Here is a 23,115-nt window from a genome sequence, read left to right as displayed (position 1 = left end):
ATTATAGAATACAACTTTACCTGGATTCATAAGTGGGCATAGCCAATAAATTTTTCATTCTAGAAACAGGCTGTTAACTATACTGGTAGATATAAATATTCTAACTAAACAAAAGTTCTGATTAATATACTGCTTAAAATACAGTTAATAATAAATATAACTGGATATTACCATAGTACAAGTAACAATCTAGACTAGACCATAAATAAATGTATAGAACATTTATGATTATGACAAAAGTTGAATGCCAAACATCAAAGGAGAGAACAAATTGAAGTAAAAAATTTCTGAAGCATTTAATTCATCATGTAGCCATACTCAAGATGTTGAGGGAAATGTCTGTATCTGCTGAATTCTTGTTGGCAGCAATGAGAAGGCAGAACTTTCTTATGCGTTATTCTGTCCAGTCTCACAATCAGAAGCAATCTTTGATTTGTTAGATGCTTCATAAGCTTGGATAACAAGTCTTAGGTGAGTGATAATTTCCTTGTCTGCTGTTTTCATGTTAAATCCCAACATCTTTATGATAGTTTCTCGAAAGTCGACTTCCTTCAAAGAGCCACCACAAAATTCGAGACATGTCATTAGTTTTGGTCACCTACTTACTGTATACGATGAAATTGGTATGAGAAAATTAGTCTTATTAAACATTTCTTTGTGAAATATAACATCCTATATTCAAGTATTTTTAATCTAGAAAAATGGTCTCCTCTGTTACAAGTAGCCTTTATGTAAAATTTTCTTTTAAGATTTTTTTCTTATTTTTACACTTTTATAGACTAAACTTAATTTTATTGCTGCTTATGTTTCATCCGTAAGGCAACTTCTTTTTGAACTTCTGTTTTGCTGTGGAGTAATAGCAGCAAATACATTTCTCTAAATACATATCTCTCTACCCATCCTTCTAAAACCATAATGATCAACAAGGAAAGCAGATAAGAACATCCATAAATCACGTCTAAAACATAACTAGAGAATACCACAGACTTCAGTTTGCCTGTAAGCGAGGGAATAAATATCCGAAATCAAATGAGGCAGCTCCAGAGTCCACGCTGGAGGAGGCATCTAGTTTCCACTGGTGTCCCAGAAACGGGAGAATGCATAAATGGGGAAATACTAATACTGAGAACAAGTCGGAGACCCGGTGGATCAGAACACTGGCAAGTGGGGAAGGGCAAGAAAGGGAGCTGGGAGAAAATAAGAAAGGCAGTATCACTCAGACTGTTCAGGTGATGAAAATACTCTCCCCAAAAGAGCCACGAAGCAGGGGAAACATGCTTGACACAATGCCTGATATGAATTAAATATTAATTAGATAAGGATCAGCAGACATGGGGTAAAAACACCTTTCTAAAGGTATGATTTCCGAATAGAAAAAATATATGTGTAAGATGCTTTGTGGGTAAAGAAGTGTTGATGGAATTCAAGCAAGAATAAGACAAAATCTCAGAAATGAAGACTAAACTACAGAATGCCCAAAGGAGAAGAGATTGACTAAAAATATAATAAGGAACACTAAAAAGAATAAAAAACAATAAAAAATGTGAATAGGCACAAGTTAAAAAAGAGAAAAAGGCCCTGACCGGTTTGGCTCAGTGGATGGAGCGTCGGCTTGTGGACTGAGGTGTCCCAGGTTTGATTCCGGTGAAGGGCATGTATCTTGGTTGCGGGCATATGCCCAGTAGGAGGTGTGCAGGAGGCAGCTGATCGGTGTTTCTCTCTCATCGATGTTTCTAACTGTCCCTCTTCCTTCCTCTCAATAAAATATATTTATTAAAAAAAAGAGAAAAAAATGATAGTATCATGCCTTGATTTTTTTAAGACTCTTTCTAAGTTGCATATTTCTTAAGCAACTAATATATGAAGGTATGACATAATCCCACAATAGCCCCAAATTATCAGGCTTTTAAGAATTCTTAAAACACTTACTTTATAAATACAGTGAAAATCTAGGCAAATTTAGAAGCACTTCCCTCTTGTCCTAGAAAGTGACCCAGCTACAAACACATGGTTTCCCCTGAACTTCTATTCCATCGTCTCTGCCCTCCCTGTCTTTGGTTAGTCAGAGGATGTGTGTGCAAACCTAAGCTAAGATCATCATATATCCCACTATCACCACTGTAAATTCACCAAGGATAGGCATTTGATCTGAGCTGGGCTTATAAAGACCCTTTCTTGGGATTCTCTTTATTGTCCCAGAAACTCTTCAACTATAAAACTCTGTGGTTTTCAGCCCTAACTGGTTTGGCTCAGTGGATGGAGCATCAGCCTGTGGACTGAAGGGTCCCGGGTTCGATTCTGGTCAAGGTCATGTACCTTGGTTGTGGGCACATCCCCAGTAGCGGGTGTGCAGGAGGTAGCTGATAGATGTTTCTCTCTCATGGATGTTTCTAACTCTCTATCCCTCTCCCTTCCTCTCTGTAAAAAATCAATAAAATATATTTAAAAAAACAAACAAACTCTGTGGTTTTCAGTCAGATAGACAAGCTGACACAGGGAGCTGCCAAGAAGAGATGCTGAGGAAGGCCTTACAAGTTTCCAGGTGCTCATCCTAGGGCCCAGGTACATCTCTGCCCCAGCAGAGCTCTGCTTGTTTAACTCCTTTTGATTCCATAAGCCAATAAATTCCCTTTTGTCTAAGTTAGGTGGAGTCTAAGTTGAGGTGAGTGTTTATCACTTCAACTTAAATCAGTGGTCGGCAAACTGCAGCTTGCGAGCCACATGCGGCTCTTTGGCCCCTTGAGTGTGGCTCTTTCACAAAATACTGACTTCTGCGCATGGGCCACGAAGTTTCAATCGCACTGAAAATGCACGCCCGCACGTGGTATTTTGTGGTAGAGCCACACTCAAGGGGCCAAAGAGTTGCATGTGGCTCGCGAGCCGTAGTTTGCCAACCACTGACTTAAAGAATCTTAATATAGTTATAATTTAAAAAAAAAAAAAAAAAAAAACCTCGCTGGGGAGGGTTGGGGGGCAGGAGAGAGGGGGGTAAGAGATCAACCGAAGGACTTGTATGCATGCATATAAGCATAACCAATGGACATAAGACACTGGGGGGTAGGGGAGGCCAGGGGATTGTCAAGGGCAGGGGGAAAAAAAGGACACATATGTAATACCCTTTGTAATACTTTAAGCAATAAAAAAAAAAAGAAATTTAAAAAAAAACCTCTTGTGGTCGTCCTGATACTTCTTCAAGTGTGTTCTTTGATGTGCAGAGCTCAGGAGTGACAGCATCTAAGATCTGATGGGTCCCGTCTTTGTCCCATCTTGCCTCTTGCTTGGTCGGGTCTAATGTAGTTTTCAAGTTATCTGTTTTCATAGCTGTCTTCCCCTTCATTGCTTCAACTTTTATTAAAGATTGCCTGAGCTTCTGAATTGTTTTATCCTGTGAGGGTATAAAGTTAAGGTTGGGGGAAAGGGAGATGACTGTGATTAGATCTCTTTTAAATAATAGGTAGGCATGATGAATGATAACTCATGCTTCTATTCTTTCCTTTTTTAAAAAAAGAGGTAGATACATGGAAAACAAAATCCCACAACTTGTGAATTAAGAGAACATGTCTCCACCATCATACTCATCAATAACCAACAATCACTGAACACTTTTATAAACTAGGCACTTGGGTTAAAAGAGGGTGAACAAGTGTTCCATGTCCTCAAAAGTCTTATAGTACAGCCTGTGCTGATTAAATACAGAAACAGAGAAAATAAGTGGCTCTGTAGTAAGAAATATTGCTGATAAAAAAGTTGATCAATAAGTATTTAGTGCACCTGTCGTTTAAGATTTTAAAAATGTATATTTGAAATACTACAACTGAAGCTTGAAATAGAGAAGGTCCAAAGAGGAGCCCCAAAATGACTAAAATGTTTAACTATTACCTCAATAAAAAAGACAAAAATAAGACTAAAACGAAAAAGCAAGGGATCCAGAAGTTACCTTTGAGGAGTAGGAAGAGGAATACTTAAGGGCTTTCATGGAATTAAGATTAGTCTGTTTTTTTTAAGATTAGTAATAGATTTGCAGGCATCAACTGTTATTATTATATATGCTTTAATATTACATACATTCTTTTGTATGCATGTAAAATAATTTTAACGTTAATTTTTAAAAGTTTGATGAGACATATGCAGCTAAAATAGTAACAATCAAAGCTTAAATACATTTTTGAAAGCCTTACTTCCTTTACTTACTTTAAGGACATTTACTCTTGTCAGTTGGGTTTTCATATTTTTATTTGACAATTTCAAATCACTGAGCTGTTTCTGAAGTTGCTGAATTTCTTCCTCTAATCTTTGAGTTGTTGCAATTTGCAAATTCTGCTTAATAGTTATTAATGTTTGTTGTTTGTTGTCTTTCTGTAGCTGTTTAAATATCTTGCTGTTCTCATCTATTCGGGAATTTTTAGTCCTGGAGTTTTCCTTTGAAGAAATCAATAGTATTGAAATAAAGAAGTTGTGTTTTATGATGGTGTTCTACACTAGCAAACCAGATCTACTCTAGACTGATAAACTGCAGACTAAACTATATACATAAGTAAAATATTTTTCACCATAAATATGCATTATTAAAATAATCCAGAAAGTAAAATACGACAGTAAAAGTGATGGCTCAGTGCTATCAAGGGTAAAGTTAAGTAGACAATTTTATTAACACCAGGTGGTGGCACAGGTTACCGCAACTTTTCTAGGAATGTATTATAGGAAATAACCCAATATTTAGATAACAATTCATGCACCAAGATATTATTTACATTATTCATAACATGAAAAATAAAAATAATGCAAATGTCAAAAAGAATAATTAGATAAATGACACGATTAATTACAGATTTCCTAGAAATCAAGTTTTCAAAAATTTCTAGTAAGAGAAAATACTAAGGATATAGTTAAATGAAAGAAGCAGGATGAGAAAAACTGTGCCTATCTCAATTATGTCAAAATATACATGGAAAATAATCAGAAGGAAATATACCTATTAACACTGGTTATCTCCAAGTGGTAGAATTACTGGTGATTTTTAAAAATTTATCTTTATTGTTAAAAGTATTACATATGTCCCTTCTTTCCCTGTGATTTTTTTTTTATAAAGTATTTTTTTTTATTGATTTTTTACAGAGAGAAAGGGAGAGAGATAGAGAGTCAGAAACATCAATGAGAGAGAAACACCAATCAGCTGCCTCCTGTACATCTCCTACTGGGGATGTGCCCGCAACCAAGGTACATGCCCTTGACCGGAATCGAACCCGGGACCTTTCAGTCCACAGGCCGACGCTCTATCCACTGAGCCAAACCGGTTTCGGCCTTTCCCTGTGATTTTAATTGTATTCTTTCTTACCTGTAATTTATAAATTTACTACCAGGAAAAAAAATAGAAAAAAAGGTGTGGGTTTTAAAAAGATACCACATATTTTCATTATATATAAATAAAAAACTAGTAAAATGTATATAAAAACATTTTGGAAAGATAAAATAGATACTAGTCACAGAAGGAGAGAATATAAAAAAGAAGAGTTAAAACAAAGAAATAGAGCAGTGATGGCGAACCTCTGACACGCGAACCCATTTTTATGGTTGATTTTTCTTTGTTAAATGGCATTTAAGTATCAAAAATAAATATCAAAAATATAAATCTTTGTTTTACTATGGTTGCAAATATCAAAAAATTTCTATATCTGACACGGCACCAGAGTTAAGTTAGGGTTTTTCAAAATGCTGACACGCAAGCCAAAAGGTTTGCCATCACTGAAATAGAGAGTGTAAAATGTTGGAATAAATGATAAAATTGACAGATGAAAGACTTAGATTAAAAAGTTCAGCCCTGCCAATGTGGCTAAGTGGTTGAGCACTGACCAGGAGGTCCCAGTTAGATTCCCAGTCAGGGCATATGCCCAGGTTGTTGGCTTGCTCCCCAGTAAGTGGCATGCAGGAGGCAGCCAATCGATATTTCCTTCTCATTGATGTTTCTATATCTTTCTCCCTCTCTCTTCTCTCTGAAATCAATAAAAATATATTTTAAAATAAAGAAATACATTAATAAAAGCCCTCAAAATAAATATCAAATATGTATAAATGAGAAAGGGAAGATATGAAGTGAGGAGAGGTTTTTTGATAAAATCAGAAGGGTTTGTAGCAAATTTTCCTCTCTTTTCAATATTAAAAAAGTATAAGCAGTATTAACAGCTTTAAACATTAGATAATATAACAAAATATGATCATTTTCACTGCCAAAGAAATGCCGTATACTTCACAAAATTCTTACTCTATTCCTGCCCAAGTCTAATCTCGCTTGAAAAAAGTCATTAACAGCAATTTTTCCCTCCAGACATTTCAAGGGTCTTTTTTGTTCCCTACGCTTTTCTTCAGTTCGGGATGATTCTTCGTGGTGATGATGCAGCTGCTCCAGTCGCTTGGTGAGCAACTGAATTTCCTGCTTAAGGCCTTCAGCTCCCTGTAAAGAAAAAAAAAATAGATTAAACTTCCTGATGGTCCATGATTTCTATTTCATTTCAATACTGTGCAAGTTCTACTGTGCTGATATTGTAGAAAAATTTACTAAATAGATGCTGGTTTCAGAAATAGGAAGGTTTGACATTTTAGTTCAAGCATGTCAAACTCAAAGGCTAACACGGACCAAATAAACAAGGTTTATGTGGGCCACAAAAAAACAAAAGCTTCAATTTCCATAGAAACGTAGGCTTATTTCATAGAGACATGCTGAATACAAAGGGCTGAAATAAAAGAGTAATCGTTAACATAAAATAATAGAACATTTTAATAAAAATTAACATTTTTTTCTTGAACATTAACTTATCAGACACTGAATAACTGCACAAATTAATAAGAGTAACACAAATAAACCTATCTTTCTTATTCTCCGAAAGCGAAATATTTTCTGTTGCGCACACCAAACAAGTCAATACAAGACTAATGACGTAGCCGAAACCGGTTTGGCTCAGTGGATAGAGCGTCGGCCTGCGGACTGAGAGGTCCCGGGTTCGATTCCGGTCAAGGGCATGTACCTGGGTTGCGGGCACATCCCCGGTGGGGGATGTGCAAGAGGCAGCTGATCGATGTTTCTCTCTCATCGATGTTTCTAACTCTCTCCATCTCTCTCCCTTCCTCTCTGTGAAAAATCAATAAAATATATTTAAAAAAAAAAAAAAGACTAATGACGTAGCAATCAGCTGCTAAAATATTCGCAGCTAGTATTAGTGGAGAGAAATGGTGTGCCTGCGCATAAGGCGCGTAAGGGAAATGAAAGCAACATGATTATAGTAATCAGTCATTAGCAAACACTGTAGTTTGTTAATAATAATTACGTGTAACAGGATATTGTTAAAATTAAGTTACAAAATTTTTATTAAAACATTTCTTACATACCGTTATATTGGCTGGGTTGCAAAAATATTCGTTATGGGCTGCATGCAGCCTGCAGGCCGAAAGTTTGACATGCTTGTTTTAGTTAATACTGAGTAATAAACTTGTATGATGAATTTAAGAGAACAGCGTAAAGACATTTGGAACTCTACAATAAACAGGCTACTGTGTAGCAGGTTTTACTAACACATTGAATTAAAGCAATACCCATCTTCCTTTGAATTGTAGGGTGAAGAGGCATGAAATTTTACAAAGTGATTTGAACACAACAGGGAAATCTCATTTAAACCTGAAGGTTCAATCTCTTAATAGATTTGACCAATAAATTTAAATAACTGATTTAATTATTTATTTTACTGCACTGACTGAACACTTTGCTCACAATGGAAACATTATCTGCATCATACCACTATTTTTAAGCTAGCATTTATTGAGCTTACACTTAGCTGTACTAAGCATTTATCATGTATTTACCCATTTAATTGCAACCACTCTGAGATTTGAACTATGCCCCCCTTCCCAATCCTTCCTCACCAGCCTCCACTCCCACCAAATTTTACAAATGAAACTAAGGCAAAGAGTGGATAAGTAACTTGCCTAATAGCAGAGTTGGCAGTGGCAGAGCTGAGATTCATAGAGGAGCTCAGTGCTCTTAACAAGCACACTATATACTACCTCTGCTGTAATAATGAACATCCTCTGCTCTTTTACTACTCTAACAATAAAATCAAAATTATCATTTAGAGCCACAGGGTTTACTGAATCAGCTAATATCAAAATCCACATCTTAAAAGAAACAAATCTGAAAGAATAACTTGTCTGCAATATACTTACAGACTTCAGAATTGCTCATTTGCACCAATTCCCTGGATTCTCTCTTTCACAGCTTCCTCTGTGCTGGGATGGGGACAACACTGCTGCTTAGAAAAGAAGCCAATTGACGAAGGAATTTCTGATAGTGGGATTGTGCAGTTTTAGTTCCCCAGCTGAATGAATATGGAGGTAATATTTTTGTTTTTCCTTATGGATCAAATCTTGTTGATATTTATCCCAAACTTTCTGTTCATCTTTTGGATCTTCAGAGTAAAAAATGTCTCTCTCAAAGTTCTTGGACGGGATAGCTTTATCTTTTTTCTAAATATGCCAACACACATGTTACACTTCTCATTCGATGATTCCGATGATTCTCTCTCATTATGATGTTTCTATCTCCCTCCCCCTTCCACTCTGAAATCAATAGAAAATACATTTTTTTTTAAAAACCAAAAAAATTTTTAATTACTTTAAAATACTTTGAAAGCAGTTCTAATTTTTTTAAAATATAGTTTTATTGACTTCAGAGAGGAAAGGAGAGGGAGAGAGAGACAGAAACATCACTGATGAGAATCATCGATCGGCTGCCTCCTGCACGCCCCCTTATGGGGATTGAGCCTGCAACCTGGGCATAAACCCTGACCGGAAGTTGAACCATGACCTCCTGGTTAACAGGTCAATGCTCAACCACCAAGCCATGCCAGCCGGGCATTTCTAAAAATGTTTAATGGAATACCTTACATTAATTGGATTATGGGCCTTGTTTTACATTCGGATTATATAATAAACTGTTATAGTCTAAGAATTTAAAAATAAACTTTTACCAGTTCTTTGACAAGTGTCTGTCTCCCATCATTCTCTAAAATTCTTCTATAATATCTTCTACTAATCCTGTTAATTGCCATCTATGAGTGACCAGACTCATTTCTTCCTTCTAAAATGAATTCATGCCATAATTTCTGACTCCAATGTTCAATGTAGATAATCCAACCAATTTAGCTTTAAAGTTCATTGCTTCTGTTTCAATAACTTTCACCTACACCTTTCTTCAATCCTTAAACCCAGATCTAAAAACCCAGATTTGTCAGCAGCAAGAAGTAAAACACAACAGAAATTTAAAACTTCAATATTTTGCTATCTAATAGACACTTTTTCTCCCAGCTCCCTATCAGCTCTATACCCTCTAAGTTTTTCTTCAACTTCTCCTTGCACTTTCTCTCCATACTTCAGAAAGGCTTCCAGTCAGCCATGCTGTACTGCTTCTTTTTATCCTCAGAAAGAAGATGACCAACAAAGCACTCAACATTGCCAACTGCCTCTCAGTGTAACACAAAGTAATAAAAACCCTGTCTCTGAAAAGATCAATCAAGATTTTTCTGGGGCCTGGCTAGTCTAGCTCAGTGGTTGAGCATCAATCTATGAACTGGGAGGTCACAGTTCTATTCCCAGTTAGGGCACAGGCTGGGGTTGGGGCTCAATCCCCAGTAGGGTGTGTGCAGGAGGTAGCCGATCAATGATTCTCTTTCATCGTTGATGTTTCTCCCTCTCTCCCTTCCTTCCTCTCTGAAATCAATAAACATATATATATATATATAAAAGATTTTCTGGGGCTTCTGGTCAAGATGGCGGTGTAGGTAAATGTGATACTCACTGCCTCCTGCAACCACATCAAAATTTACAACTAAAATACAGAACAATGATCATTCAGAACCACCAGTATTACATGAAATGTTAAAGGGTCTTCTTAAAGAACAAGAAAAAAGATTAAAAATATGAACAATAAAATGGCAATAAATACATATCAACAATTGAATCTAAAAACTCAAAATAAATGAACAAGCAGAACAGAAACAGATTCATAGATACAGAGAATATTTCAGTGGTTGCCAGATGGGAGAGGTTATAGAGGGATGGGTAAAAAAGGTGAAGGGATTTAGAAGTACAAATTAGTAGTTATAGTGTACTCATGAGGGTGTAAAGTAAGGCATAGGGAATATAGTCAATAATATTCTAATAACTATGTACGGTGTCAGATGGGTATGAGATTTTTCGGGATGATCACTTATTAAGTTTTATAATGTCTAATCCCTGAGGTGTACACCTGAAATTAATACAATATTATAGTCAAATGTAACTGAAAAAATAAAAAGATCAATCAAAATTTATTCTCACCTTTATCTTGAAACTACCCAAGGTGTCTTCTTGTCCTTTCACATTCATATAAGGAATGAATCGATTAGCACCTGCTAACTTTTTCTCCAAAAGGTCTGCTTTTTGCTCTGCCCTTTCTCTTTCAACCAGATGTACTCTGTGTAAGAAAGCAGTAGGTAACAATGTCATGAAACCAACTCAGTATTCAAACTTCAATTAAAAATAATGAAATAAGCCCTGGCTGGTGTGGCTCAGTGCTTAGCATGTCAGCCTGGGCACCAGAGGATCATGAGTTTGATTCCCAGTCAAGGACATGTACCTGGGTTGCAGGTTTGATCTCCAGCCCCAGCTGGGGCATGTGCGGGAGACAACCAATCAATGTCTCTCTCTCACATCAATTTTTCTCTCTCTACCCCTCTCCCTTCCACTCTCTCTCCATGTGCCTTTGACTGGCATCAAACCAAGACCCTTCATTTCACAGGCCGACACTCTATCCACTGAGCCAAACCAGCTAGGGCTAAGCCTGTATGGAAAAAATATCCTCACTCCTTGGATAAGGGTTAAAATAATATTAATAATAATGAAAACAAATATTCCCCATTAAAAATATAGTAAATATTTGTATCAAGCAAAAATGTGACTATTTCTAAGGAGAGACTAGAAATGGTAGAGAAATGGAGAGAAATACAATCCAGTGTTAAGTCCTGTAGTAGTTACCCTGGGGGAGGTCAATTTTGAAACCATCCTTTTCAAGGGGAAATCTGAGTATGAATATTTTCCTGCCACCACTGGTAATAGTGTGATGATCAGGAGGTTCCACATGAATACAAGTACTCCTATTTTAATAACACCTGAATGGGCTCTTCTACTGGGATTTGATGAGGGAAAAGTAACTAGAAATAATGATACAGCAATAGAGAATAGCATATCTAAAAACGTTATTTATTATCAAATATTTAAACAGCTAATTATTTGGTTCTTATTTGATTACTAATTGCAAGGTATTGGTAATATTTTCTACCCTGTAGCTAGGTTAAAGTTTCAATTCATCTTCCATGATTTTTATGTCCTTTTCTAAGAATTGCATCCTACAGAATTAATGAATTTGAGTTAGGTCAACAGAAATTATCTAAATAATCTAAAGAAAAAATTTTAATTCAAAAATTATGTTAGAGACAGGTAGGACACACTCAATAGGTATAACATACCTGTAGGTCTAACATATTGTAGCCATAGAATGAGAATAGAGACAGAATGGGACAGAAACAATATTTGAAAAAATAATTTCCAAGAATTTTCCAAACCTGATGAAAGACATCAATTTATAGATTCAATAAATTCTGCACATCCTAAGCCTTGCCAAGACATATAGTCAAATTGTTATCAAAAGCAGTCAGAGAAAAAGCACACATTATCTCAAAAGTACAACAATAAGACTGATGACTGAGTTTTCAACAGAAGCTATAGACGCCAGAAGATAACTGAATGACATCTTAGATGGCTGAAAGTAAAAATACTGAAATCCAAGAATTCTACTAGTATACACAATAAAAAAAAATACCCTTCAAAAAAAATGAAGATGAAATAAACATAGTTTCAGAAGGGAAAAAATGGAAAAAATGTCAGAAGAACTGCATTATAAGAAACCTACAGACAATTTCTCAGGATGAACAAAAATTATCCTTAGTGTGCACAGAACTGTAGGAAGGAATAAAATGCATCAGAAAGAGAAAATAGGAATTTATACTGGCAGTTAATTAAAATGATAATATCTTATGGGATTCATAACACTTGAAATGTTAAAATATATCATAACAATAGTACAAGAGCATGAGATAGCTCAATGAAGTTGAATTGTCATAAGGCTTTTATTTTGGAATATCATAAAAGTACAGATCTAAAGTAAATAATAAATATGCATTTTGTAATCATGAGATCTAGGTAAAAACTAAATGATAAAAGATATTACAGGGGGGAAATGGAATTTTAAAAAGCGGATTAATCCAAAGAAAATGGTGAAGGAGTAATAAAGGAACAGAGAACAGATGGGAAAAACAAACAATAAATACTAATATGGTAGAGTTAAATCTAACAATTAAGACAGAATCACGCCCTGGCTGCTGTTGCTCACTGGTAAGAGCATTGGCCAGCACACTGAAGGGTCCCAGGTTCAATTCTGGTCAAGGGCATATATCTGGATTGCAGGTTAGATCCCAAATGGGCCACATGCGGGAGACAACTAATTGATATGTCTCCCTCACATCAATGTTTCTCTTTCTCTCTCTTTCTCTCTCTCTCTCTTTGTCTGTTTCTCTCTCTCTCTCTCTCTCTCTCCCGTTTTCTCTCTCTTTCTTTGTCTCTCTCTCCCCACTACCCCTCCATTCTCTCAATGGAAAAAAATGTCCTCAGGTGAAGGTTAACAACAATAAAAATAAGACAAGATAATCAGATTGGGTTAAAAATAAAACATCTAATGCGAAGTTAGCATTTTGCAAGATATATACTTTAAATATAAGGACACAGAAACATGCAAATGAAAAAATGGAAAAAGACCTACCATGAGAACAGTGTGATGATGTAGCTAAATTAATACCAAAGTAGACTTTAAAGCAAGAACTATTGAGTTGTACACTTTAAGTCTGTATGGGGTTTTTTTTGTGTTTATTTTTTAAATATATTTTTATTGATTTCGGAGAGGAAAGGAGAGGTAAAGAGAGATAGAAACATCAATGATGAGAATCATTGATCAGCTGCCTCCTGCATGGGGATCGAGCCCGCAACCGGGACATGTGCCTTTGACTGGAATTAAACCAGGACCCTTCATTTCACAGGCCGACACTCTATCCACTGAGCCAAACCAGCTAGGGCTAAGCCTGTATGATTTTATTGACCAGTGTTGTCACCCCAATAAATTCAATTTTTTAAAAAAATCTTCAAATGGAAATGTTAAGAAGTGAAAAAACAACAACTGTTTAGCCATTTGTCTGTTTTTTAAAATGATATTGGGTTTGTAAAACTATATCAATAATATTTTATTATTAGATCCCTAACTCACACCACATACTAAACTTAGTCAAGATGGAACAAAGACATAAATTTAAGTGCTAAAACTATAACTCTTAAGAGAAAACATACTTGTAAATCTTCACAACCTTGGATTAGGCAGTGATTTGTTTCTTAGGTATGATGACATCAAAGACACAAGTGACAATAAAAGATAAACTTCATCAAAATTAAGAAATTTTGAGCTTCAAAAGACACCATTAAGAAAATAAAAAGACAATCCACGGGTGGGACAAAAATATATGCAAATCATATATCTGATAAGGGTCTGGTATCCAAAATATACAAAGAACACTTACAACTAAATGATAAAAAGACAACCCAATTTAAAAATAGGCAAAGCATCTGAATAGTATTTCTACAAAGAAGATATACAGATGGCCAGTAAGCACATGAAAAGATGTTCAAAATCTTTAGTCATTATATATATGCAAATTAAATTTATAATGAGATATGACTTCATATCTACCAGAATGGCTATAATGAAAAAGATGAACAATAACATGCTGGTGAGAATGTGGAAAAATTGGAATCTTCATATATTGCAGGTAGTAATTTAAAATTGTGTGACTGCCTTGGAAAACAGCCTGGAAATTCCTTTAAAAGTAATTTTAAAAAGTTAACCACAGAGTTACTTTATGATCCAGCAACTCTTCTCCTCAGGCATACATCTAAGAGAAATGAAACATATAGTCATATACAAACCTATACAAAAATGTTCATAGCAGCATTATCCATAAAGCCCCCCTCTCTAAAGGAAACCCAATGTCCATCAATTGATTAATGGGTACACAAAATGTAGTATACCTATACAACAGAATATTATTCAGCAATAAAAAGAACGAATTACCAATTTATGCTGTAACATGAATGAATCTTGAAAACATTGTGCTAAGTAAAAGAAGTCAGACACAGAGACTATATATTGTATAACTGAACTCATAGAAATGTTCAGAAAAGGCAAGTCCATAGGGGAAAAAAGTGAATTGGTGGTTGTCAGAGACTGGAGAAGGGTGTATAGAGAATAACTGGAATGGACATGAATGGGGTTTCTTTAGGGGGCAATAAAAATATCTTGGAATTAGATAGTGGTGATGGTTGCACAACCTGTGAATTTACTAAAAACTACTGAATTGTACACTTTAAAAGGGTGAATTTTAATGGTATATGAATATGTCAATAAAATTTTTTATATAAATTAATTTTGAGTTAAGCATTATGTGAAATTCTTCTAATTTAAATCCTGTGATCAATCAGGAATACAGACTTCATATACTATTTGCAAGCTTATGACAAACAACGTGTGAAAACAAACTAGAAAATTCCTGACCCTCGGAGCCTAGTGCCTCTGCCAAGTCTTCCGGGGCAAGGGTGAATGCCCTGTAGTACATTGTGGAGACGATCAACAGTGCTGCGTGCAGAAAACATGCAAGCATGCCCTACCAGTCAGTTGCCCAGTGGGAAGCAACACCTTCGGGGAGGCCAGATCCTGTGCTTTACTCTGAAGATTGTAGCAAAGAAGTTTGATGAGGACCACCGTCAGGCCCAAACTGATGAATGACTGCCTCCTAGTCTCAAGGAAAGATTTTCTTCTAACCAAATCAATTTTAGATATTTCAGACCTTTCCTGTGGTCTGGTCCTATATCCAAAATTCTACAGAAATTATAGAGTTTCTATCAACTAAGGAAACTGGGTAAAGGAGTAAGTAAACTTTTAAATAATAATGGCCTGGTTTGTGTTAAGTAGTTTGAACTTAAGAGAAATAAAAATCTTACCACCAAAAATACCAAAATGCAGTTCCTTCATAAGCAAATTACTATTGTTTCTATACCTGAAATATTATATGTGTTTTATTTACTGGATATTTACATTTTGGGAAGGAAAACATTTTTTTCATGTAAAAATTTATATTTGTAATTTGTTCTTCCTAAGATTTTTTACATGATAACACAATTTGTTCTTTTCTCACGAATTTACAATCCTATATAATAAAAGGCCAATATGCAAATCGACTGAACTGCAGAACAACCAGTTGCTATGACACGCGCTGACCACCAGGGGGCAGAAGCTGCACTCTCACGGTGGGAGCGCCACTCAGCCAGAAGCCCTGAGCCAGGCTCACAGCTGGTGAGTGCAGCGGCAGTGGTGGGAGCCTCTCCCACCTCCGTGTCAGTCAGACATCCCCCAAGGACTCCCAGACTATGAGAGGGTGCAGGCCAGGCTGAGGGACCCCCCCACAGCCCCCTGCACAAATTTTGTGCACCGGATCTCTAGTTTCTAAATAAAGATAAGCCAGTAAAATTGGGGGAAGAATAGGTTTTATTAATCAAATGATGTCTTTCTTTTTCTAAATGAGAAGATTTTGTTTTATTTTTAACATTAGATATGGGAACTGTTTCTTAGTAAACTTGTTTGAAAAGATTAATGTGTTATAAAGCAGATTTTATCTTTGTCTTATTAAGTTCCTCTACTTTATAGTTCTGATTGTACTCTTAAAATGCTTTATTTTAGCCCTAGCCAGTTTGACTCAGTGGATAGAGCATCTGTCTGGGGACTGAATGGTCGTGGGTTCAATTGCGGTCAAGGGCACATGCCTGGGTTGTGGGCTCAGTCCCTGGTAGGGGGCGGGGCATGCAGGAGGCAACAGATGAATGATTCTCTCTCAACATTGATGTTTCTATCTCTCTCTCCTTCTTCCTTCCTCTCTGAAATCAATAAAAATATTTTAAATGCATTTTAAATATTTTAGGTTTTTAAAAAGATCTTTATGACTTACAGACATTGCAAATGATTAAAAACAAAGTAATGTTGTGGGGGGAGATAATTCCCTACCTTAGACGGTTTTCTAGCTCTATAATTCTTTCATTTAGATCCAAGTTGCCTCTTTCAGGAGTCTGATTATTGATGCTTTTCAAAGATTTAACTCTAGTTAGAGAAGCAATAAGAACCTTTAAGTCCTTGATATCATTTTTCAGGGAGATTATCTGGAAAGACTGTTTCGAGTTATCTTCTTTATAACTTTCTAGCTCATTCTTCATATCTTGCAATGAACTTTCTTTTATGAAAAGTTTATTTTGAAGATTTCTTAGCTAATGAGAAAGGAAAAGTATTACTTAAAATCATTTATAATTTTGGTTTTAGAAAATTCATGATCTTCAATCAATATGGGTATTTAAATTACATGCTATAATACAATAAAACAAAAGCTTTCAAATCTAACAGTATATTCCAATATTAATACACTTAAATTATATCAAATTGATACATTTGAATAAGAGAATTTATTTTCATCAACATTAAAGTTATTTAAGTCTTCTTGATTATATATTTTTAAGACAAATAAAGGAAAGAAGAGCTCATAAAGTTATTAAGAAAAGCAAGAGGGCCGAAACCGGTTTGGCTCAGTGGATAGAGCGTCGGCCTGCGGACTGAAAGGTCCCAGGTTCAATTCCGGTCAAGGGCATGTACCTGGGTTGCGGGCACATCCCCAGTAGGAGATGTGCAGGAGGCAGCTGATCGATGTTTCTCTTTCATAGATGTTTCTAAATCTCTATCTCTCTCCCTTCCTCTCTGTAAACAATCAATAAAATATATTTTAAAAAAAAAAAGAAAAAGAAAAGCAAGAAAAAGAAAAGCAAGAGGGATGTCTTGTGAGAGGGGAAGCGAAACAAGAGAGCCACCACACGCTGCTATTGGAAGGAAAGGATCAAAAAGGACTGAAGAGTGAGGTAAGTGATTTCATTATCTTTGGGTAACATTTTTAAAATCTCTGCTCTTCTATCTGGTAAGTGAAGAAAGTTCACTAGATGAAAAAAAAATTGAGGTATTTTTAGAACTCTTCACATGTCAGATCTCAACAAATGTTCAGCTGTAACTCTATTCCTATCCAATATATCCCAACTTCTGGTAATCACAATAATTGTTAAAATCCTGCAGCATTACCTTCCTTATTTTAACCAGTTAAGTCAGGGGTTCTCTGCACTGCAGTGGTTACCATTCACCTAAGATACCATAAAAATAATGAATGCCCCCTGGAATTTTGCAATGCAGTGGTCCCATTTTCCAGTACTATGATATAAGAACTGTGTTTTAAGATCTCATTTTCAGTTATGCTATTGTTAGGATACTGTTAAGATATGTTCGTGAAAAATAACTAAGGCAGCATGAGTCTCACACTCACACAATATTGATTTCTAGAGTACTTGCCAGTTGTTAGTTGTTTTTTACTTCTTCCATAGGAACAGTGATTTGCAAAATCTAAGATTTTAAAACACTACTGTGTTATTTTTTATGTCAAAAAACCCACAAAATTTGAAATGTTTGCCTGGATTTGGACATAATGAATTGAAATATGTTCCGGACTTAGCTAAATGTATGCATCCCCAAAATTGAGATATAGCCAGTTGATAAAAAATGATCAACAAAGGACTCAGATCTATAGTAAAGAATTCTAATTTCTCAGAAAACAGTCCAATTAGAAAATGGGCAGACTTGAAAAGAAACTTTATCAGAAAGAATATATAGATGGAAAATAAATACATAAAAATATATACATCATCAGTCATTAAGGATATGCAAATTAAAACTACAAAGAGATATCACTACACATGTATGGGAATATCTAAGCTATAAAATAGTGACACCACCAAATTTTGGCAAGGATGAGGAGAAACTGGATCACTCATACATTTCTGATAGGAATGTAAAATGGTATCACACTCTGGAAAATACTTTGGCAGTTTCTTATAAAACTAAACATGCAATTATCTTCTGACCCAGCTACTACACTTTTAGGGATTTATTTCAGAGAAATAAAAAGTTACATTCATACAAAAAACCTATATATGAAGGTCCATAGAAACTTTATCTGTAATAGTAAAAAAAAAAACAAACTGGAAGTAACCCAGATATTTGTCAACAAGTGAATGGTAAAACAAACTGGTATATACATACCATGGACTCAGCAATAAAAAGGACCAAACTATTGATACATGCAACAACTTGAATAAATCTCCAGGAAATTATGCTGAGTGAAAAAGCCAATCCCAAAAGATTACAAATATATGGCTCTATTTATATAACATTTTTAAAAATATATATATATTTTATTGATTTTTCACAGAGAGGAAGGGAGAGAGACAGAGAGTTAGAAACATCGATCAGCTGCCTCCTGCACATCTCCCACTGGGAATGCGCCCGCAACCCAGGTACATGCCCCCGACCGGAACCGAACCCGGGACCCTCCAGTCCGCAGGCCGACGCTCCATCCACTGAGCCAAACCGGCTTCGGCATCTATTTATATAACATTTTAACAACAGCTTTATTGAGATATAATTTATAAATTCAGCTATTTAAACCATATAGTTGCAAGGTTTTTAGTATATTCATAATTGTGCAGCCATATTGAATTGTTTTTCACTTTTAAAAAATTGAGATGATTCACATACCATAAAAATTTACCCTTTAAAGCATAACACTCAGCAGCTTTTAATATATTCACAGGTTGTGCAACCATTGCCAAGATCTAATTCCAGAACATTTTCATTATCCTCTAAAGCAGTGGTTCTCAACCTTCTGGCCCTTTGAATACAGTTCCTCATGTTGTGACCCAACCATAAAATTATTTTCGTTGCTACTTCATAACTGTAATGTTGCTACTGTTATGAATCATAATATAAATATCTGATATGCAGGATGGTTTTAGGTGACCCCTGTGAAAGGGTCGTTCGACTGCCAAAGGGGTCGAGACCCACAGGTTGAGTCTAAAGAAACCCTATACCCATTAGTAGTTACTCCTTGTTATTCTTTTCCCTCTCAGCCCCTGGCAACCACTCATCTTCTCTCTCTCTCTCTCTCTCTCTCTCTCTCTCTCTCTCTGTGAATTTGCTTATTTTAGATGTTTCATATGAATGAAATTATACAATATGTTGCTTCTTGTAATTGGTTTTTACTTAGTATAATATTTTCTATATTCATCCATGTTACAGCATGAATCAGTACTTCACTCCTTTTTGTTTGAATAAAATGCTATTGTATGGTGGATATACCACATCTGTTTAGCCACTCATTAGTTGATGGACATTTGAATTATGTCCACTATGAATAATGCTACTATGAATATTCATTTACAAGTTCTTGTGTGAATGTATATTTCAATTCTCTTATGTATCTACCTAGGAGTGAGATTGCTGGCTCACATGGTAACACTATGTTTAGCTTTTAGAATGTACAACATCTGAAATGATAACATCTGAGGAATGGAGGAGAGATAAGTGGTTGCCAGGGGTTGAGGGTGAGGGAAGGAAATGGGTGTGAATAGAAAATGGCAATAGGAAGGGTATTAGTGGTGTTGTGCAGGAGACAGCCTATCGAATCGATGGTCTGCTCTCACACAGGTGTTTCTCTCTCTCCCAACTCTTCCTCTCTCTCTAAAAGTCAATACAAATATCAAAAAACAAAAACAAAATACAAATGCTTAATATATATAACTTATTAGATACATTTTGAGTGTGGCAGTTTATAACCAATTTTCTAATATCCTAGCACTTGGCAGTCAACTTAAAAGCACTTAATTATGTACCATCTTCAAAGGGATTTCTCTGGCAAAAGACAAATTAATATCTAAATTAAAGCTCCTCAGTGATGAGAATATTGAGAAAAAAGCAAAACTGAATTGAGATAATACTTTGAGCCCTTTATCAGAATGTGCTTTGCCCCCTACTTTTACAGAGGATGTACTTTGCCATAGTGTTTTATTTTCAGATAATCCATATACCTCAGCTAAAAGATTCTTGTTTTTCACCAACAAACCAGCAAGGTCAGGATGGTCTGGGTCAGCAGTCGTTTTGTTGTATATGATTGGGTTCCTGGTGGAAACTTCTTCAAGAGGTGGATCAAAACAAGCCTACAAAGAAAAATTACAAATTAACTAAACATGTACTCTGTAGATCAACCCACAATGTTCTAGCCTACACAAAATCAAATAAGTAGCTCTAAACAGAATACAACTGTAAAACATTCACTTTAAGGTGCAACCCTAACAATGACAATAGGTCTCGGAAAAAAAAAGCAAGTAACATGATCTATACTTTTATTTTGATTATTATCTCATTCACTATGTAAAAATCTTATCTCTCCTACTACATTAAAGGTATCTAAGACCAGGATATATTTCTGATGTATCGCTATCATCCCATACTAGGTGCCAAAACTACAGATTGAATAAAGAACCCAACAGGAAAGAAACTCTACATTCAAAGTTAACTTATATAGATAGAAATTTTCTCCCAAACTAATCTTATAAAAATATTAAAAAATGTATAAGGAGACTAAAGCAAAAATTAACAAAATAAAGAAATATGGCATAATTATTCTATGATTTTAGGTTTGCACATGACTATTCTATTTTTATGCACTCATAAGATTTGTCAATACTTCAAATTAGAAAGATAGTCTGCTATGCTTCATATAGTAGAAAGTAAAAACCATACATAAATTTTGACCATATCAGGCACAGAGAAAATTTCAACTTCAAGGTCGGTTCTCAGAAGAAATCTGAATTGCCCAATATGAGTGGCTTCCCTGCACAATCTACCAGTAGAATGTTTCCACACCAAAGAAGCTGTTGCTAGGGGAATGCATCACAGAGGTCCAGGGAAGGGAAAGGAGGATCTCTAAAAGTGGTACTACTAGTAAGACCCGTGGGTCTGTATTTCCCTAGTCAATGAAGTGAAAACAAAGTGGTTTCATCAAGCATTAGGGAACTTCAGAACTCTTAAGAAAGTGACCCCACTGAAAGTAACCATTCTGGCAAATGTGAAACTCACATTTTGGGTCTTTCTTTTGAGAAATTCTTGGAATAAGTCAAATTTTATATTCCAATACCTACACCTCATCAAGGGAGAAGTACTTTGAGAGGAGGAGAAAAATGATGATTCCATCTACTATTCCTAAACTTTAGGGGTCCTCAAACTTTTTAAACAGGGGGCCAGTTCACTGTCCCTCAGACCGTTGGAGGGCCGGACTACAGTTTTAAAAAAAACTATGAACAAATTCCTATGCACACAGCGGCGGCAAAAACACCCGGCGGGCCGGATAAATGTTTTCCGGGGGCTGCATGTGGCCCGAGGGCCATAGTTTGAGGACCCCTATGCCTAAAGTAAAGATGATTTGTCTGAAATGCTGATATCTTATTCCAGGGATGTACTTTTATACCAGAGAAAGTATATCCCTATTATATATTCTTGATATGAGAATCACTAGGATTATATTTCAAATATCATCTAATCTAAGAGTTGTCAACTTTGCCCGTACATCAGAATTTCAAAGAAAACTCAATATATATTGATACCCTGGCCCCAGTAGGGTTACATGTGGGAAGCAACCAATTGATGTGTCCTATTCACATTGATGTTTGTCTTTCTCTCTCTCCAACTTTCCCTCCCTCCCTTCCACTCTCTCTAAAATTCAATGGAAAAAATATCCTCAGGTGAGGATTAACAACAATAATGTATATATTTGAAATAAATAAATAAAAGTAACCCAGATATTTTGTCAAATCCAGTGACCTGAAAAAATTCACTATCTCAAAGAATTAACTATATCCCCATGTTCATTGCAGCATTATTCACAATAGCCAAGACTGACTAAGTGTCCATTAATGTGAGACAGGCCAGTAAGCCCGGACACGTGGAATAGAGAAACTGAGACAAATAGCTGAAAAACTGTCTGAGAAACTTACAGCCAGATAAAGAAGGTCACCTCCATAGCGATGACATCTAGGCCTCAGTTATATTCCAGCTCCAGGCCCAGAAAAGCAGCAAAACCAGATGGGCAAGGCCAGGACCAGCTGCAGTGACTGATGACCCCTTGCCCAGGCACTGACCAATCAGTAGAGGCCACAACCATGAAAGAGCACACCTGGAAAACTGGTGAATATTCTGCCGAAACCCTCCTGCGGCCGCCCCGAAGATTCTCGCCTGCAAGAGAGAAAAGCCTCCAGCCAAGGAGTCCAGCTCATGCTCTCCCTCTGGGGAGCAGCCTGCACATTCCCTTTCCCTTCGTCTTCCCCAACTTTCCCCCCAGGGGCATGCATCTCCTAAACTCTAAGGGACCCCACAAGACTTGCAACCAGGGAGCAATGGGCAGCAGCTGCTCAGTTGGGCTAACCTGTCTCCAAGGCCCCCTTTTCTCTGACTTCCCAGGGAGCCAAAGCAGCCCAGCCTGTGCTCTCCTGTTGCTTCTTCTGTGCTAAACCCTTCCTTATTTCACTGTCCCCAGTTTTAATAAATGTAACCTCACAGTCACCTGGACTCATGTTGTGAAATCTTTCCTACAGGAAGTCAAGAACCCACACACTACCATCTGGCCCTAGGCAGGCTCGGTCAGGGCCAGGTCCCCTGTACGGTAACTAATGGATAAAGCCATTTTTTAAAAAAGGAAATCCTGCCTTTTAAGACAACAGGGATGGACCTGGAGGGCATCATCTTACGTGAAGTCGGAGAAAGACAAATACTGTAAGATGTTATTTGAATGTGAGATCTAAAAAAGCTGAATTTATAGAAATACAGTAATGGTTGCCAGGGGCAAGGGTGGCAGGGAAATAGGGAGATGGTAGTCAAAGGCTACAAACTGCCTACTATAAAGTTATTAAGTCCTGGAGATCTAATGTACAGTGTGACTATAATTAACCATACTGTATATATATTTG

General features: G+C 36.2%; 1 long non-coding RNA gene across 1 annotated transcript; it reads right to left on the bottom strand.

Annotated features, from left to right (window-relative positions):
- Positions 1-253: 253 nt before the first annotated feature.
- Positions 254-22,799, bottom strand: LOC139002442 (uncharacterized). Its single transcript, XR_011470158.1, has 7 exons — positions 22,147-22,799; positions 20,182-20,310; positions 10,363-10,498; positions 6,260-6,448; positions 4,192-4,419; positions 3,167-3,385; positions 254-549 (listed from the first exon to the last, which is right to left on the bottom strand). It is a non-coding gene; the product is annotated as an uncharacterized lncRNA (long non-coding RNA).
- Positions 22,800-23,115: the final 316 nt, after the last annotated feature.

Source organism: Myotis yumanensis, unplaced genomic scaffold (genome assembly GCF_028538775.1).
Source record: "Myotis yumanensis isolate MYYU_CA2020_CCGP unplaced genomic scaffold, mMyoYum1.0.hap1 SCAF_1, whole genome shotgun sequence".
NCBI classification, from domain to species: domain Eukaryota; kingdom Metazoa; phylum Chordata; class Mammalia; order Chiroptera; family Vespertilionidae; genus Myotis; species Myotis yumanensis.
This window is presented reverse-complemented; position numbering and strand designations above follow the sequence as displayed.